This window comes from Rhipicephalus sanguineus, chromosome 11 (genome assembly GCF_013339695.2).
Source record: "Rhipicephalus sanguineus isolate Rsan-2018 chromosome 11, BIME_Rsan_1.4, whole genome shotgun sequence".
In the NCBI taxonomy this organism is placed as follows: Eukaryota; Metazoa; Arthropoda; class Arachnida; order Ixodida; family Ixodidae; genus Rhipicephalus; species Rhipicephalus sanguineus.
In genome coordinates this window covers 58,390,153-58,402,451 of record NC_051186.1, presented here as the reverse complement: position 1 = coordinate 58,402,451, position 12,299 = coordinate 58,390,153, and the positions used below count along the sequence as shown (strand labels likewise).

At 49.0% G+C, this 12,299-nt stretch overlaps 1 pseudogene; it reads right to left on the bottom strand.

Annotated features, from left to right (window-relative positions):
- Positions 1 to 7,177: 7,177 nt before the first annotated feature.
- LOC119375067 (uncharacterized) lies at positions 7,178 to 12,299 on the bottom strand (annotated as a pseudogene).

The window sequence follows — 12,299 nt, the reverse complement described above, 5'->3', positions numbered from 1 at the left end:
AGAGAAAAGAAAGACCTACAGAAAGAAAGGAAAGAAATATAGAAAGAGAAAGAAATATTGAAAGACGCAGGAAGACGCAGGAAGTAGATGAAAACACAACAATATCATCTAAATAACAGAGGCAGGTCTTCCATTTTAGGCCACGAAGAACAGTATCTATCATGCGCTCAAATGTTGCCGGAGCGTTGCACAAGCCAAATGGCATTACGTTAAATTCGTAGAGCCCATCCGGCGTAGCAAAGGCGGTTTTCTCTTTGTCAGCCTCATTCATAGGGATTTGCCAATACCCCGATCGTAGGTCAAGGCTGGAAAAATACTGCGCTCCTTGTAGTGTGTCCAAGGCGTCATCTATTCGAGGCATAGGATATACATCCTTGCGCGTGATCTTATTTAGCGCTCGATAATCAACGCAGAAACGAACGGAGCCATCTTTTTTTTTCACTAAGACAACCGGAGAAGCCCAGGAACTGGAAGATGGCCGTATTATCTTGCGTGATAGCATATCATCAACTTGTTCTTCAATGACTTCTCTTTCCTATTGTGAGACACGATAAGGCCGACGGCGTATAACACCAGAACCATCCGTTTCAATGCGGTGTACGGCCACGGGAGTCTGACTCAGTGTCGTGGCACAGCTATCGAAGCAGGCCTTATGCTTAGCTAAAAGCGCCAATAACGCTGTGCATTGTGCAGAGGTTAGATCGGAGCCGATTACTGCTCGGAAAGGGGAAGAACTCGCACCTGACGTGGGTACTGACGATGAAGACGGGCAAAGTGCTGCAATGGAGGTCAGTGGAGATGCGTCTATCGTCGCTACAGTCATCCCCTTGGGCAACATCGTAGATTCTGCAGTTGTGTTGCAAATGGGCAGAAGCGCGCGGCCATGAGACAACCGGAGGAGACAGGGGGCGACGAGAATTCCACGAGAGGTGCAGCGAGGAGCAGGGGCAACTAGGGCGTCACCATCGGCTACTTGGCTAGATGCAACAGCTACCACGTGTTCATGACCAGGGCGCAAAACACAGTCTTCAGCGACAGCCAAGTTGAAGATCAATGAAGGCGGGGCTGACATAGATGCATCCGATGTATCCGTGATGTGAACGACGTGTTCTTTACATGATATGACAGCGGAAGCAGAATGTAGGAAGTCCCAACCCAGGATAAGTTCATGAACGCACGTGCGTAGCACAATCATCTCGATGTGGTGACGTATGCCGTCGATGAAAACGCGAGCCGTACACTGTCCATCAGGTTGGATGAGTACGTTATTTGCGCCACGCAACACAGGTCCCACATAAGGTGTTCTGACTTTACGGAGCCGCGAGCACAAGTCACTACGTATAACAGAAGTAGCGGCACCGGTATCAACAAGCGCTTGCACAGGAACACCTTCAATAGTCACTGACAACAGGTTAGCCGGGGAAACGGGAGGCATTTTTGATGATCGACGGGACGCAGTTTTCCCTCCCAAAACTGCAATCCTTAGTTTTCCGAATGTTGTTCAAGAGTGCGGGAGAGGGGCCGAAGCGGCGATGCCGAGCGGCGGTAGGGTGATGGAGAGCGTCGTCTGGAGGAGCGGTAGTCCTGATGTTGACGCGGGGACGCTGGAGGAGACGGAGACCGGTACTGCGTGAATGGGTAGGAGTCTGGACCATAATGATCGGGTCTTCGAAACCGGTCCCGCTCGAACTCAGCATAGCCTCGTCGTTCATCCTGCTGGCGGCGACGGCAGTAACGAGATATGTGGCCTCGGATACCGCAGTAAAAACAAACAGGACGGGACGGACGCCACTGAGGAGACGAGGGTGGAGCAGGTACCGCACCTCGCACAGAAGCCAAATGGCCACAAGTAATGTCAGCAGGCCCAGACGTGACCGCAGCAGGCGGAATTGCAGCTATATCGGCATATGTGGGCATCAGTGTTTGAGCAACTGATGCTGTCGGTGTCGTCAGGGAGGCCACATCAGCGTATGTGGGCAGCGGGCGTGCTGGTGGAGCGACCGGCGCTGTCGGTGTTGTCATGGCCGCCAACTCCTGCTTCACAAGATTCCGCAGGTCGAACGGTGCGGGTGGAGTTGAGACGGCAGTGGACCGCTGCTGTTCCAGGTCTCGAAGTTCTTCACGGATGATGGCGCGGATAAGAGCTTTCAAATCAGAGGGAGGCATAAGGCGAGGATCGCTGTCTTGTTGAAGGCGGAGGGACTGCAATTGGTCAAGGCGTTGGCATGTGGAAATGATGTTTTCAACCGTAGTTGGATTGTTAACAGCCAAGGCGTTGAACGCAATCGTGCCAATTCCTTTAAGGATGTGGCGAACGCGCTCGGCTTCCGTCATATCGCTGTTCGCACGGCGACAGAGGGCCAAAACATCCTCGATATATGAAGTGTATGTCTCCTGTGCAAGTTGAACCCGCGTAGCCAGCTTCTGTTTGGCGGTTTCGGAACGACCTGACGAGCATCCGAAGATTTGTCGCAGCTTGGTGGCAAAGGTCAACCAATCGACGAAGTCAGTTTCGTGGTTGAAATACCACGTTTTGGCAACGCCGGTCAGGTAGAATGGGAGATAGCTCAATTTCTCCGCTTCGGTCCACCGATTGGCTGAACCCACACGGTTGTAAAGGTCGAGCCAGTCCTCGACGTCGTCACCGCGGAGACCAGCGAATACGGGTGGTTCGTGCTGAGGGCTGGTGACAGTGGACGAAGGGAGGGCAGCCGCAGGCATCGGCGCGGTAGGGTTAGGGCTAGGTGTTGGTTCCGTTGTCTGCATAGCTGTGGGGGTGGCCGGGCGCAAACGGCGACCGGATCGTAGCTCCAGGTGGGACACGAACGTAGGAGGACGTCGGGATCTTGACCCACCTCCACCACTCTGAAAGACGCAGGAAGACTTCACCAGGCAGGGCCAGCAGCAGCGTTTATTCCGCGATGTCTGCCTCGGCTCCGAACAGCAACCAAACAAACCAATGGCGATGATGATGGTTATGTACAAGTGAGAACGATGAAGTACGATAAATGTGCTTACAATATATATATATAGAGAGAGAGAGATGATGATGATGAAATAAACTTTTAATTTGCCAAAACAGTGTCCTCGAGCTCTTAAGCTTGGGGTCACTCTAGGTGGGAGGGTCCCTTAGTCCAGGAATCCTCTGGTCGCGATCGCCTCCCGGGCCCTGGCGACGAGTCCACGTTGGTCGTCTAGGTCCCGTGCGGAGATCTTGGCCTCCCACGTCTCGGCGAGGAGGTTGTTGCGTGCGGTCGTTGCGGGCTTGTTATCGGCATCTTGGGGGCGCCACGGGCACTCGAGTATGAGGTATAGAAATAAACAGAGACAAGAAAGACACAGAGAAAACAGAGAGGAGAGAAAAAGAAAGAAAGAGAGAACTCAGAGAAACAAAGAAGGCCGCTCAGCTCCCGCTCAGCTCTTTGTTCAGGCTTGCGAATTTCTTTATGTGATGATAATAATAATTGTCGGGGCTTTACGTCCCAAAACCACCTGGGATTCTTTAACGTGCACCAGAATCTAAGCACACGGGCCTCTAGCATTTTCGTCTCCATCGAAAATGCGGCCGCCGCGGCCAGAATTCGATCCCGCGACCTTCGGGTCGGCAGTCGAGCACCATAACCACTAGACCACCGCGGCGGGCATGGCCTTTTTCTTGTTTTAAAGCTGTTAGTGGGTCCACTGTCTTAATCGAAGAAAAAAAAACTCAGGTGTCCTTCCCCAATCGGGGAAATTGTGGGCGTGCCTGACGTACTAATTTTCTTTCTTTCTTTCCTTCCTTCTTTCTTTATAAGTAGCGGCTGTCCCGGGAACGCTGTTTTCGGGCGGAATCGGCATGGCGTCTCTCATGTTCTTTCTAGCGTTCGTCAGCCTGTAGAACGACGGCCCAACTAAATTATCATCATGCGATCACGGAAACGCGGTTTAGGGATTCGATTTTCTCGAAGTCAGAATTTTCGGGAAACGTGCAATTCCTGATATCGACCTTACGCGCTGTCCAGCAGATCGCTTTCAGTGCAATGAAAATATTGCGATTAAGCAAGTGTACTGCTTCCCAAATTTTTCTTTTTTTTGGATCGTCGGTAGAACGCATTCATATGCTTCAGTTCAATACACATTGGCAAAAACAGAGGAGGCGTTGAAATTGGGCAAGCACAGGCGCGTGAACATTTCTTTTTCTTGATTGCCTCGTATATATGAGTTTGCACATACTCATTACATACTCATCAAGGGGAGGGGGGGCACCTCCTTGATCCGACATTGGGCCTCGGCAGATAAGTGTGGTCGAGTGTCATCTTGTGCTCTGTATCCCATGGGAAAAAAAAATTCTGGGGCGGGGGCACGGGCCCGGTGTGCCCCCCCCCCCCCCCTTGGATACGCCACTGGCCTCTGTTGACGCTTGGCTTATGTTTGTCCGAGTCGAAGCTGCGGGTTCACCTGCCTTTGTTGGAGCTCGGCTTGCGTCTTCAAAAGCTGAGGGTTACCTCGCATTCGCTGGCGTTTCACCTCCGCTCCTCTCTTCCGTAGAACTGCGTCTAACTCCACGCGCTGGCTCGGACAGACGAATTAGACCTTCGGCGACGCTGGAGTTAACGGGCAAGCAAGCGCTGGCGTTCCAAACGTGCAGCCTGCTCGGCGTACATGGCAGGAAAGGAGGGGGAATAAACTTTATTGGTGTTAAATGGGAGAGTGAATGAGCTAGCTCTTGGGGCGGGAAACCTTGGATGGATGGATGGATGGATGGATGGATGGATGTATACGGCTGTGCCCTTTAGATCGGGCGGCGGCTCACGCCACCTAGCCACAAAGTTAAGTACTATCACTATGTATTGAAGGATTGAATTCACTCGTGCCTTGATTGTAGCCACCAATCGGTTAGCCTCCTCCTGGTTATTTCTACTCGTTTAAAGTCTATTTTGCCTTCACTGTCCCTAAACCCCAATGCTTTGAAATATTCCGCGCCATTATCTTGGACTGTAGGGTGAAGCCCTTTACAGAACATTATCAAATGTTCAGCCGTTTCCTCCTCCTCTCCACACGCACTACATAACGTGTCTATGCCTTCGTATTTGGCTCGGTACGTCTTGGTCCGCAATACTCCCGTCCTGGCCTCAAACAGCAGAGAACTACCCCGAGAATTATCGTAGATATTTTCTTTTGCAATTTCCTGCTTGAAAGTTCGGTAGGTCTCCAGTGATGATTTCGTAAGCATCCCCATTTTCCACATGTCCCTCTCTGTTTCCTTCACCTTCTTCTTAACCGATGTTTCCTTTTGGCTTGGTATTCTGCTGTTGTCTAAATACTTGCGTGACAATTTTCGAGTTCGCTTCCTCCATTTAGTATCAACATTCTTCATGTACAAGTAGCTGAAAACTTTCCTAGCCCAACGCTCCTCTCCCATTTTTCTCAATCGCTCCTCAAATTCTATCTTGCTGCTAGCCTCCCTGCCCTCGAACGATGTCCATCCCATGTCACCCTGTACCCCCTGATTTGGGGTATTCCCGTGTGCTCCCAAAGCAAGCCTACCTATGCCACGTTGTTTAATTTCCAATCTTGCTTGAACCTCTGATCTCATGCACAAGACCGCATTGCCGAACGTCAAACCTGGGACCATTACCCCTTTCCAAATCCCTCTCACAACGTCATACCTATTGTAGTTCCACAGTGCCCTATTTTTCATTACAGCTGCATTCCTGTTGCCTTTAGTCATTACGTATCTTTCGTGCTCCCTTAGGTACTCATCCCCGTTGTTTATCCATACGCCCAGATATTTGTATTTATCCACTATCTCCAGCGTGACTTCCTGTATCTTATGCTCACTGCCTTCATTATCATTAAGAATCATGATTGCCGATTTTTCCCTACTGAACTTCAAATTTAACCTATCTCCTTCATTACCGCAGATGTCTATCAATCCCTGCAGATCTTCCTTGTTGTCGGCCATTAATACTATATCATCTGCATACATCAATGCCGGTAATGACTGTTCAACGTGTTTTCCTTGCTTGACAAAAGAGAGGCTGAAGCCGAGTCCACTCCCCTCTAATTTAGCTTCTAATCCTTGTAGATACAGCATAAATAACAGAGGTGACAAGGGACACCCCTGTCGAAGCCCGCGTTGTATCTCTATTGGTTCGGATACCTGTTGTTCCCATTTTATAACTACCCTGTTACTTTTATAGATGTCCTTTAAAAGATTAGTTATTCCATCTTCCACATCTAGTGTGTCCAGTATTCTCCACAAGTCTTCCTGAATCACACTATCGTAAGCTCCCTTGATATCTAGAAATGCCAGCCACAGGGGCCTGTGTTCTTTTTCCGCTATTTCAATACACTGCGTCAATGAGAACAGATTATCCTCCAACCTCCTTCGTTTACGGAACCCATTTTGTAGTTCCCCCAGCACCCCCTCATTCTCCACCCATGTCTGTAGTCTTTCCTTTACGATCTGCATCACCAGCCTGTAAACTACTGATGTCACTGTTATAGGACGGTAGTTGTTTATATCAGCCTTGTCCCCCTTTCCTTTATAGATCATGCTCATCCGGCTTAGTTTCCACCCATGGGGGGCTTCACCATCCATTATTGCTTTGCTCGTTGCTTCTCTTAATGTTTGCTTAGAGTTTGGACCTAATTTCTTTATTAGCATAATTGGGATGCCGTCAGGGCCTGTTGATGTGCTATTAGGAACCCTCTTCTCTGCCCTTTCCCACTCTCGTTGTCCCAGTGGAGCCACTGCGCTAATTGGTCTATCCTCATCCATTAGGGTGCATGCATCGCTTCCTTGTTTAAATTTTTCTGTCATCATTGTTCTTATAAATTCCATTGCCTCATCCCCTTCTAGCCTAACCCCTTGAACTGTAGTTATAAACCTCTGTTCCATGCTTGTCTTATTACTCAGAGAATTGAGATGGTTCCAAAACTTTGCAGCTGCCTTTCTATCCTTTTTGTTTACTTCCGCCATCCATTGGGCCCCCTTTCTTCTAATCTTTTCATTGATCAGATTGGAAGCTTCCCTTCTGCAGCTCAAAAAGTTGCCCCATTTTCTTTCGACATGATCTTCCGGTTCACCCCTCTGTTTAGCATGCCTGTGTTCTCTGGAGGCTTCCTGACGTCTTACTATGGCTCTCTTAACTTCCTCATCCCACCAGCTCTTGGGTTTGTGTCTCCTTTTCCCGGTTGATTTGGCTCGTACCTTAGCAAGCTCCAACTCAAACAGTCTAGTTAGATTTGTGTACGTCCACACTGTTTTAGTATCCTCAGTGATTACTTTCTTAATCTCTTTAGTTGCTATTTCTATTTGCCTTTCTGAATAAATATTACCCTGTGGTTGCTCATATTGCCTCTTTCCTATTTTCATTTCTCTTCCAAAACTCAGCTTGATACGTTTGTGATCACTACCCAAGCTTCTGGAACCATATTCATCTATGTTCATCACCCTTAGCCTATCATACATCCTATGTGACATCAGTGCGTAATCTATCGTCGACTGCAGCCTTCCCACCTCCCATGTTATCTGCCCTTCGCACTTCTTGGTACTGTTGCAAATGATTAAATCATGCCTTTCACACATATCCAGCAGCATTCTGCCAGTTGGGTCAGTATATCCATCCATATCTTCTATGTGTGCATTCATATCTCCTAATATAATTATCTCGCACTCTTCTCCTAGTTCATCAATGTCCTTTTCTATGCACTGCACCATTTCTTGGTTTTCCTCTCTGGCTTTTGCTCCTGTCCACAGTATACAAAACCCAGGAGTGTCATCTGCCCTGCCACTTTCCCTTTTAGCCATAAATGTTCCCTGCACTCCTGCTTGACCCTTTGCCAGTCTGTACTTTTATGAATAAATGCCCCGATACCACCCCCCTTTCTGCTGCCTTCTGTTCTATTGCAATATTCCCATGCGTAGTCCGGATTGCTAGGTGGTTGTTCCATGTCCCTAAGATGTGTTTCTACAAACCCATATACCATCAGCTTCTCCTCCCTTAGTTGCTCTTCTATCTCTCCCCACTTCAACCTATTCCTGCCACCCTGCATGTTAATATAACCTACATCTGAATTTGCTCGGCCCTGCCTACGTCGATTTCTTCTCCCCCGGACTCTACGTGTCTTGGATATTGGTGCCACTTTGAAATCGTATCTGTCTACACTGGTGGCCTCAGGGCACTGGGTCCCCCTAAAAAGCTGTGGCTTGGCGACCCATCCTATTACCTACCCTCCTGCCCGTGGCACCACTGTAATGAATGCCATCTTGTGCAAAAGGGCGGAGGCCGGGTTCGTACACGTCTTTGTTTACCTCCATTACGCTGTAATGAGCTGCCGGCTCATAGCTCTGATGACACAGTTAGCCTCTATCACCCTCCTTTCCATACCGCCAGATTGCCCCCAGACTTCTGGGATGGTGCATATTGTCACATGCACACCCTCAGAAGCTTCTCGAAGCTTACGCACCCCATCCTCTAACTGTCTCTGAAGGTTCTGGCTCTTTCCCTTCAGGACATCGTTGAGACCAGCATGGATGATGACGAGGTTTTCACCCTCCATGCTGTCCCCCACCACTTCCTGTGCTTTGGCCAGTGCATCCGTCATGCACTTTCCTGACTGGGCCTCCACTTTTACCCTCCTGTCTGCCTTCACTGTCGTAAGGACTCCCTGCTTGACTCTGGCTACATTGGAGTCCCCCACCACTAGGACCCTCCTACGGTCCAGTCGTTCGCTTCCGGCTTGCGATTGCTGTGATCCTGTTCTCCCCCGCTGATCCACCGTTCGCTGAGTGTCCCCGACTCGCGATAACGAGCCCGCTGCCGGTGCTCCTTGCTTTGCCCCGCCGGAAGCCTGTCGCGCCGCATCGCTGTAGCTTTTTCTCCTGCTGTCGCCTGTTCCTACATGTGCCACTGCAGCCCCTAGGTCCCCTTTCTTGCCTGTTTCTGCCTGGAATTCCGTGATGCCCTTGCCTTTCGCCTCACACTGCTGGGGACCGGAGTCAAGCGCCATAAGCACCTTTACTCGCTCTTCGAGCTCGGCCCGCCTTTCCCGTTCCTTCCTTAGATCGGCCTCCATTTGTTCTACTAGGCTGGCTTGACCTGTTTTGGTACTTTGAGCGTGACACCAACCAACCGAAATGAGAAGACAGCCCGGGCCCCTAAGGCATGGATTGATCAACGCCTCCTCTGGAAAGGCGGCATTGGCTTGATATGTTTTCCGCTAGATGAACATAGTTGTCCATTTTTAGAGCTGTTTGAAAGTTCGTGTGTGTTTTTAGCGGCGATGGCTGCACTATCCCGGCCTTTTTCGACGTAGTTTGATGGCCTCCCAAATGCGCCTACAAATCGCCGAATGGGCTCGTTTTCGTCGTGACGCCTGTCGAACAAAATGCGTTAAGGCATGGACGAAGGAAAAATAAGGAGAGGCCGTGACGTCACATTCGTGAAGCCTCCACATCGCAAACATCCGCATCGCCTCCTAGCGAAGGAGCCTCGAAACATTTCGCGATTTCCGTCGTGTCGTTTGCAAGCGCATGCCCGATTCGGCGCAGTCGATTCACGCATGCTGCTCCTTGTGTGTGTTCTTTAGGAAAGCTACGCAATGCTCAGCTGTTGCGTCGTGCACTGCAGAAAGTACCGGGTGTCACTTTTCATGTGTATGTACACGTTCGCTTCATTGCTGATCACTAATGCATGTATTTGTGGCGTTTTTTTTCGAAATGGGCTAAATCCAGAAACCGAAACTAGCTCAAATATTGCTCCATTGGCAAGTACATTCTCTCAACTTTCCTCTAGAAGAGAGATCGGAACGAAATGAGTCAAATACCAACAGCTACGTGTGCTCACAGATCCCGTTTCAAAACGAAATTGAGCCAGATCCATGCGCTGTATGGATCGAAATGAGTCAAATCCAGTATGCCGATAGTAGAGCGCTTCGGCGATCACGTGATTCGGCGAACGTGGAAGCCTCCGTGTGATTTCCCGCCTAGCCTGACTACTCTGGCTGTTTTCTGGATGTATGTGCAAGTTTTTTTTTTTTTTTGCCCTTTCGGAGCTGGATTATCATGGATTCTGGTGGAAGTGAAGAGATCGGCGAGAGCTCGGTCCCGAGACGTCGACGACATCGTGAACAGAAGCAATGTCGACGCCGACGAAGCAAGAATGTGCCACTGCTCGAATTTCAAGAAAGTTTTTTCAAGAATACCGCATTGAATTCCATGTTTCAATTCGAAATGAGCCAAATCCAATGTTATCATGCTAATAATAATGAAATGCGCTGCGTATTTTTTAATTGATTGTGGCCAGAAAGTTCCCCTAGCCGACATGTAAAACATATCATAGAATAGCTTTGACAGCGCTGTATTTAGTTTGCATAGCAAATTTTTGCCGTTTTCTCAAATTCTCTTTGGATGGATTTGACCCATTTCGAAAAAAAACGCCTCATTTGCATGCGAAGCTCTCGGATGTGCGCTCTGTTGCTTCTTACTCATTGTGTCAACTCAGAACACACGTGAACTTTTCTTTTTGGCGTCTGACGTGCCGTACATAACATGCGCCGAAGGCATCGTACGTTTTTAGAGGCTGTGTCGTTCAACGAAAGGGCAATAAACTTATGTTGTTATCGGACTACGTGATGTATGTATTGTGCGGTGTGCGCTCGCTGCGTGCTTGTTGTTGTGTGCGTACTGGAATTACGAACTTTACGTGCACGATCGCGTATACAATACAGCGGTGTCCTCCTTTCGACGTGAAGTTACGTCAACTATAGGTTGGCGTTGCGCCGAATAGCTACTACGCTCACTCCATATACACGAACAAAGAACCGCTAATCCGGCAACAGATCGGGAAATCGGGCTACGAGAAAGGGAAGGCCTAACGCCCAGCAGAACGTGTAAGTCACTGCTAGGTGAGTTCGAATACGATGATGCAGGAGCTGAACGATTTTGATCACGGCACGTACCGGTATTTTGTACTGATGCACAAACACGCTCCACGAAGAATTTCAGCACGCAGCGCTCGGGCCTGCCACGCACGAACAGCCTGGTAAACGTCTGGTTGCAACATTTTACTGCGTGCGAACCGCACAATACGCGCTAAGTTTACGCCGGGACTACAAATCTGCGCAGAAGCTAACCACCGCGGAGAGCACGCCGCGGGGCGTCTGCTGTTTTGTTTGCCCCATACCGGTTTGTTTGCCCCATAAATCTGACGTCACTTCCGCCACACTTTTCACAATGCATTGAAATACGATAGGGCCTCTCCTTAGTTTTTCCTTCCTCCATGCCCTAAGGTGCTCCGCACTTAAAAACGGCATAGCTCAGTGGTGGAATGCTCGACTGTCACGCAAAGGGCCTCGGTTCGATTCCCGCTTGAATCCTGTTTCTTTCTTTCTCTCTCTCTCATTGTCCGCAATAGACACCGGCGGCAGCGGACAACCACGTAACCAAAATCGGCTGCTGTTGTGTGCTCGTAACAGACTACGTTGTGAAAAAACTTGCCGCTGGTATGCACCGGATCCACAACGTTCCGATAACGCACCCAATGCTCTACTAATCGAGTTTACAGCGGCGGTCACCCCCGGCCACTTTAATGGATATTTCTGTGCGTGTAATCCTGGTAATGTTAGACAGTGCCATAAGGTTTTATCAGAATATGTCTAACAAAGAAACGAGCCCTTTATCCATTCCCCTTCCTTTGTCAGAAAGAGTTCAAACATTGAAAAATACAAAAAATCAAAGGCCATAGACTTACCTTTTAGGTCAACAATGCACCCGCAGTCAATTTTATTAAAATAGGATGAAACACTCAAAAATCGAAAAGTGCAAGATTTGCAAAGGCTACAGACTTACCTTTTTGCTAATGAATGCACCATGGAATGCACCCACCATCAATTTTATTAAAATTGGATGAAACTTTCACAAATCGAAACATACAAGATTTCCAAAGGGTACGATCGATCTACCTTTTTGGTAAAAAAATCCACCCACAATCCAGTTTAATAAATATGAATCAAACTTTCAGAAATTGAGCAGTACTAGATTTGCATAAGCAAGGAGGGAAGGTGGAGGGGGGGGGGGGGGGGGGGGAGAGCGCTAGGGCGAGGAGGCACCGCGCGGCTGGCTGCTGGTCCTGTTGACGACGTAAACAACCGTAGTTTAAAAAACAGCGCAATATCAACACGGGCAGGTAAGGACACAGGACAGCACTGTCCTTACTTGTCCGTGCTTATATTGCGCTGTTCTTTAACTATGAATAAGTACCAACTTGCTCACATTCAGAGGCTTTCGAGTAAGCAACCATGTGCGCCGCCAT